The sequence below is a fragment of the Ostrinia nubilalis genome, chromosome 24, assembly GCF_963855985.1.
Source record: "Ostrinia nubilalis chromosome 24, ilOstNubi1.1, whole genome shotgun sequence".
Lineage (NCBI taxonomy): Eukaryota > Metazoa > Arthropoda > Insecta > Lepidoptera > Crambidae > Ostrinia > Ostrinia nubilalis.
Window position 1 is genome coordinate 2478234 of NC_087111.1, and position 7929 is coordinate 2486162.

Consider the following 7929-nt stretch of genomic DNA (forward strand, 5'->3'; position numbering starts at 1 on the left):
TAGCAAACAACTTCTTGTGTAGCGAATCTCAGAGTTACATAATATAACTATCTTACTATAGAATTCATCGGCCACTAGCCACTACTCGTCGTGTTTGGGAAGAATAAACTCCAGCTCTATAAAAATATTTGCACAAAAATGTTGACAAACTTCTTTGGCATTACATAAGAGACTTCGACACAAAATCGTTCAAATAAGAAACGTCATTTATATTGTTTACAGATGTATTTGCCCATATTTTTACATTTTTCTAGTGATCCATTAGAAGAACAATGCACTTTATGGTGTAATGTGTATTATTCGTAAGTTTTTCTCGAGCCTTCATAATTTCATCATCATCATTTCAGCCACAGGACGTCCACTGCTGAACATAGGCCTCCTCCATATATCCACATCACCCGATTGGTAGGCGGCCTGCATCCAGCGACTAAGGCCATTTCTTTGAATGAACATTGGTAAAATGAGGGAGTGTTGACCAAATCCTCCATTGGATTCTGGTATAAGAGAGGGTCATCCTCTAGCAGTGGAGTCTTAATGATGAGTTTAATATTGATGACCTTTTCAGCTTTAAATTTGACGGTTTACAATTTAATCAGGTAAATAAAAGGTAGACAAAAGAGCGAGTTTCTTCGACCACTTTTCAGCGTCAGCCGATATTGTCCCGAAATGGTGGTAAAGCATGTTTTATTTGGGACATGTAGAAGTGCCCTGAAAAAGGTTTAAATACTAATAAAGAATTTAAATTTCTTCTCTTATTTATTAATTGTTATTTAAATTTTTTGTCTTCCCAGGGCGTCCCTGTTGCTGTTCAAGCCGACCTTTTCTCTTCAACGAAGGATCGAACTTCCCGGTGAAGTCAATCAGCTCATCACCCCTGGACGTGTTCGGATTCCGTTCTAAATGCTGCTGGTGTATCCCGCTGAAAGTCGCTTCTGTACTGATATGCTTGCTTACTTTCGTAAGTGAATTATATACAATTGCTATCTTTAAAGTTTCGGAATATTTATAATAACCCATCAACCGCTTTTGCGCTTCTTTTATAAGTTAATTTTAAGAAACTTCTTGATTGATTTACTTAAAAAATATTCCTTTTCTTTAGATTTTTCACGACAATAGCTGTGAAGACGCTTGTTATCCAACTCAATTAAATAAGCTCATAATATTGTTCGCAAACTTCAAAACGACTAAAAATAGAAATATGGTTAATTGAAAACTAATTAGTTAATATTTTCAAAGCAATAACAGGCCTGGCTCACTCCGCGCGGTACATCCGATAATTACCTACAGCGAAGCGCCCCGCCGGCGGGTATTATATCAGTCGAGTGTCACGCGCGCGCCCGTCAGGACGCTGGCGTGCGTTGTAGTAACTAATTCTATGATCGAAGTATTATTTAAAAATGGACATAAAGAGAAAGAAATATTATTGTGCGGCGTTCGGGTGTTTAAATTCGAAAAGAAATCTACCGGATTTATCTTTTTTTTCGCTTCCCAAAGATGCTGAAAGGTATGTTGACCATGTAGGTAATCAATAATTCTTAGGATAGTACAGGAACCTAACCTACCATGACTACTGCTCAGAATGCGTTCGTTCGTTTCAGCCAAAATAAATGACGTCCACTGCTGGGCAAAGGCCTCTCCCAAGGTTTTCCATAATGAATGCGTACTTACCTACATACGTACCTCATAACAAATAAGTAGATTTATTATTTTTTTACTAGACACTACTAGACAGCAACCCTAACAGCGTAAGAAGAGTTCAGAGGCACGCGATAGAAAGAGACAAAACTTGTAGGTGAATAAAATTGTAGGTACGTAGTGCTGTGCGAGCTGAATTCCACTGTATCGCGTCGTAGCAAGACTCGCATTTATTTAAATCGTCTTGCGGAGTAATCCTTCTGTACCTGTACTATTACTTATTCTGTGGCAATAATGCAGTGTTGTAGAGTAGCCTTATAATTGACAACACAACACAATTCAATCAAAAACCATTTTGCGTTTCGATAAAAATAAAAAGAATCCTCTACCTCAATATCCAGCATGGCGATATTTATTGGAATTTAAAATCGATTCAAATCCAAGAAAATACGTCCTGCATTTGACAAACATACGCTCATATCCTGTTAGCTCGTATGTCTAAGAGATTCCTCGTAGGAAATTGCTTGGTCTACAGTTTTGCTATTCATTTTTCCGCTCAGTCTATCCCTCAAGTAGGGGGTTGCACCCCCACTTACCTGCTAAGTAGGCTGCGGTGTGATATCAGCGTGGCACACGCGTTTGTGAGGCGTTAATGCTAGGCTTTAGCTGCTTATGTGATATACACCCGTATTCACAAACATTACTATGAGGTTTCACAATGCGTGGATAAGTTACACAACAGTAAAAACTATGAAAATCCTCGCGGTTTTTTTTTTCGATAATAATGTGTAATTTGTGCAAGGTAGCCTTTCGAAGCGAGCGTCTATAGCGTCAGTGGCGCACTAAAGACCAAAGCTAAAGACGCTGCGTCTGTGACGCTTAGTACGAAAGGCTAAGTTGAAAGTTCCGTTAGCCCCTCTACGTATCTAAGCTAAATAAATACGCTTGTGTTACGAGTGGGCTCACCACTGTAATAGACAGATCTGCGTTCCTCGGATTTCGAGTCGGCCAACCCGACCCCTTCACCGTTCGGCTATCGTGGAAACGTCGCTATTCGGGACTATTCCCACCTCTCGTTCCCACCGCTGCAACTCCTGTGTAGCCAGGTTGATCGCCTATAAAAACCCAACCAGTGAAGGTCAAGTTTGTCCCGGGGGAAAATAAAACTGTCATTGGGCCCGCAACGAAATGAATCAGAAGAACATAGGAGGAGTGCAAAGTTTATTCGACTTCGCTATTCATGTGATAATTGTCTCGCTTGTAGCCAAGCCACGGCCTTACTCTTTCGCTTCATTGGAATTTTTACCTGTTCACGCACGAGATACGGCCTGGATATTGAGAGTAAACACCGCACATAATCGGCGGATCTTTTTTGAAAGGCCCCGGATTTAGCAGCCCAGACGTGATTGGAGATAGGTAACTGGACCTACGACCTATGTCAGACTATAATAGGCATAGACTATATTCATTATAATCTATTATAATAGAAAATAATTGCTGTGCGTTAGACTTGCTCTTGCTAAAACTCGAGAACGGCTGTACCGATTTGGCTGATTTTTGTTTTGACGTTATTATTGTAGTCCAGGTAAGGTTTAAACGATGGGAAAACATGGGGAAACTACGATTTGATTTGTCAATTTGGTTCGAAAGCGTAAATAGTACATTTTTCATTTATTTATATTTTTCGAAATATAACCATAATACCTACACTGTAGCGTAGGCAGGCCTCCCACTAGGTGGACCGACGATCTGGTGAAGGTCGCGGGAGGCGCCTGGATGCGAGCGGAGCAGGACCGGTCTTTATGGAAATCCTTGGGGGAGGCCTTTGTCCAGCAGTGGACGTCTTTCGGCTGAAACGAACGAACGAACGAACGAACGAACCTACACTGTATTAAATGAACTCGTTTTTCAGATCTGGGCAACCCTGGAGCTTTTGACTGCAGAAAAGTTTCTAAAAATATTTATAGATGACAAAGATATCGTATTTTTCCTGAAGATAGTCTACTGGGTCATATCTATAGGACTAATGATAGCTGCTGCCATACTTTTACTGGGAATTATGTTGGTTAGTACCAAAATACAGCAAAAAAGAACAAAAAAGATGAAGGAATGAAGTTGACCTGTCCTATACGATACATAGTGTATCGTATCATAAAGTTCTCCATCATCATTGACCTGTGTTGTCTGATACCTAGTTTATTATAATATTTAAGGGATTTAGCTGTCACAATTTGTATTTATTTTCGAGTGTTTTTCTAATGTGTTTGATATTGATCTCATACAAAAACTTCTTTGCATTTAAACATCAGAATCATCTGCTGATCAGATACTACTTAAGTACTACGAGTATATCCGGGTAAAATCGGGTGTAAGGGACAGGAGAGGTTGACAATACCTGTTCTGTTATAAGTTCAAAATTCTATAATGACGAAATATTCTTAACCTTGCACCTTTAGAATAAAGTTTAAATCAAATGAGGGTATTTATGCTAGCTACTTAAATTAAAAGTAACTTTTATTTCCAGGATAAATACCTCTTCGTAAACATTTACGTATGGTACGTGCTTGTGTTTACATGTCTGGTAGTGGTGGTGCACCTGGCAGGCTCTATCTTTGCTATAGTCAAGATGGACGCCGTGACAAAAAGATTTGCCATCAAGCTTGCACTGGCCACTTTATGGTATGCATGTAAGTATTAGCCGTCTATAAAAAACTATACAGGGTGGAATCAATAAGATGTCACTCGACTATTTCTAAACTATACAAGATATCGAAATACTGGTTACTGATCCTGAAGTGCTTCTCGAGCTCTATCAAACGGTATCAAACTAGAAACATTGAATATATCCAGCTTATTCTGTAAGTTACTATTGATACGTTAGACAGGGCCCGTGAAGCACTTTCAGGATCAGTAACCAGTTTTTCGATATCTATCTATACAGGGTGTTAAGGTAAATGGGTATATGAGCCGACACTAGCCCATGTTAACGTGGGCATATAAATGGTATAGTGAAGTCAGAAATTTGATATCATCATTTTATTTTTTTTAATTTTCATACAAAATAAATTTTATAAAATCCGATTTGTATGAAAAGTAAAATAATTAAAATGAAGATATCAATTTTCTGACTTCGCCATACTATTTATATGCCCATGTTAACATGGGCTAGTGTCGGCTCATATACCCATTTACCTAACACCCTGTTTAAAACTCAAAGGTGACTGACTGACTGACATAGTGATCTATCAACGCACAGCCCAATCGGATCGGGCTGAAATTTGGCATGCAGGTAGATGTTATGACGTAGGCATCCGCTAAGAAAGGATTTTACGAAACTCCACCCCTAAGGGGTAAAACGGGATCCACGCGTACAAAGTCGCGGGCGGCCGCTAATCTTTTACAGTTTAGAAATAATCGAATAAGATCACTTATAGTTTCCACCCTGTATAACAAACTACAAGTCTAGCAAATAACTAAGCCAGTGCTTGAGGTATGGGAGGTTGGGAGAGGTTTTGTGACGTCATACGTTAGCGAGACTTCAGATGTGCTTCAGACTTGTATGCTATGTCACGTCATTACTTCACTCTGAACCTTGAATGTCATAAATAAAGTTTTTTTTTTGTTTCAGTGGTCTTCTATTTCCTATTGATAGTGAATAGCTTCAAATCAAATTTATGGTGATGACTAACATCACTTTTGGATGGTAGAGGTGTAGTGTATTTACACGTCTATATAACAGTAAGTTTACAGTTATTTAATTTTGTAACATTCATAACTATTTACTTATTAAAAGATTCAATTTAACAACAGTTTATTCGTTCTCTGGCCAATGAGAAAAGCATACAAGTTCAATTCCATACAAAGTTTCTAATAGTATAGTTATTCACACAACTTGCTAATGCGTACAATTATCTCAAACAACTGACTGGAAGAGATAGCTTAATGCCGGTAAGACCACCAAAATTGTACCTTTTTAATTTTTCAATCAATCTGAATCAATTTTTTTCTCGGTTATTTTGTGATTTGATGTTTTAAATTCACATTATTAATTTATTTATTTATTTTATTTATTTATTTATTTATTTATTTATTAAGGCATACACAACAGGTAACAATCAAGGGATACAACGGTAGTTACAAATAATTGCAATTATTACAGAATAATGCTTATAAATCTAGATTGCAACCTAAAAATGTGTACACACAGCATGCAATAACAATCACGCAAACATTGTGTTATAGAGGTAAAAGTAACACAAAAGTAAGCTGCGCCCATGAATTACCCATAAAGTCAAGTAATGCACAGGCGCAACCCGTTCGCTATAAAATCATAAAAGTAAAACAATAGTAACAATATTGAACAGGTGGGCGGGCAGGTATAATTTAAGTACTAATATTGCGTAAGCTTTAAAAATCAAACATAGCTCGGCCAAGCTTGCCTAAGATCGAATGCTAAAACATTTAAGTGCTGATTTTTTTCTTCAAAATTCTCACATACATTTTTAAGGCACAACTTAGGATAAAACGAGTGAAACTTTGCAACAAGAAACCACTTTGCAGGCTTTTAGTTCGCGTACCTTTAAACTGTTAAAATGTATTTTAGACAGAATTTAGGCTACTTTGTGTTCTTTGTATGTTTGACACACTTCCCAAACCGTCTGGCCAGAGTTGGTAGAGTAGATCAAATCAGTCATTTCAGTAACTACCTATTAGGGTATTTAATTAAAATAGTAATGCCCGTTTTCACCATCAATTCCTAATGTTTAAGTGAGCCCTATGGCAACAAAATTCATATTATGTGTTACCATAGGGGTCACTTAAAAATTAGGGATTGATGGTGAAAACGGGCATAAGACACGGGTCTTAATGCGACGTTTATTAATGAGTTACATTATGTACTCACGGCTTGACGTTTCGGCTGCGATGCTGCAGCCGTGGTCACAAGCAGACAAGACACACAGACAGACAAATGGAACGTGAAAGTTTAAAATCTTATAGTAGGGTATTTCTCCTGCAGTAGAATACATGACCCTGATGATGATGATCATCATCATTCAGTCATAGGACGTCAACATAGGCCTCCCGCAATGATTTCGCCCGGTTGGTAGCGGCTTGCATCCAGCATCTTCCTACTAACTCTACGAGGTCGTCGGTCTACCATGATGACTGAGATATTATTTAAATAGATGTCAGACGCCTTTAGTGGCTAATAACTATAACTTAAAAAAAGAATTTAAAAGGAATTAAAAGCTTTTTAAAAGCTTGTTTTAACTGAACCAGTGGGTCTAGACAAAGTGCAAATTATAATCGCAAACCAGTCGAAAAGTGGTCGAAATGCCCCTTTTTTGTATGGAGTTTTGACGGATTCGATTTTCGATTCGATCAAAAAGTGCGTTTTGTCTAGGGGGGCTGACCTTTACAAAACGTCTCAGGCGAAAAAGAAAGACAACTAAAAAATAAAATCCACAAGTCTAGAAATAAAACCTCAAAAACTGAAATCTCTTTGCCCATAGACATAAAGACGCCGATCCCTTTGAGTAAAGCTGCCAGTGTCAATGCAGTTTGTCTATGGACCGCGGCAAAGGGAACTCTTGTGACGGCCGCTAACAAGCGAGCTCTATGGTCTATACTACTGTGGCTACAAGCAAATGAGGGTTTTCGCGATTGAAAAATCCGCCAGATTGCAATACGTAGACGCGTGGTCCAAATACTGCATGATTGGTGGATTTTGAGATATCTGTCAATGTCATGTCAAAAATAACCAATCATGCAGCATTTGGACCTCGCGTCTACGTATTGCCATCTGGCGGATTTTTCAATCGCGAAAACCCTCATTGAGGAAGCTATAGACAGAGCCGGATTAAGGAATAACGCCCGTATTCGCAAACATTACTATGAGGTCTCAAAGTGCGCGTGAACGCACAGGGTGACACAAGAACCAATCACAGAGCTCTATTCAACGTTGTGCGTTCGATTTGCTGCTTCACTTAAGCAAGCATTGCTTTTTCGTTCGTTTCAGCCGCAAGACGTCCACAGCTGGACAAAAGCCTCCCCCAAGGATTTCCACATTCAGTCAGTCTTTAGTTTGCATAAAAGATACTGATTCCTTTGAGAGAACTGCGGCTCTGTCTTTTATTATTAGGCTCTACATTTCATACAACCTTTTATACAGTGTGTCCGGGCAAGGGGTATCTTTGTTCAACAATTACGTCGAAACTAATAGACGTAGATTAATAAATTTACATTCGTTTTGTAGCATAGCTCAAATACTAAAAATAGAATGCAAATAAAACA

The 7929-nt window shown here is 38.5% G+C and overlaps 1 long non-coding RNA gene across 1 annotated transcript; it reads left to right on the forward strand.

The window, feature by feature from the left end:
• The first annotated feature begins 799 nt into the window (after positions 1–799).
• Positions 800–5384, forward strand: LOC135083683 (uncharacterized). Its single transcript, XR_010259678.1, has 4 exons — positions 800–958; positions 3548–3700; positions 4160–4322; positions 5264–5384. It is a non-coding gene; the product is annotated as an uncharacterized LOC135083683 (long non-coding RNA).
• Positions 5385–7929: the final 2545 nt, after the last annotated feature.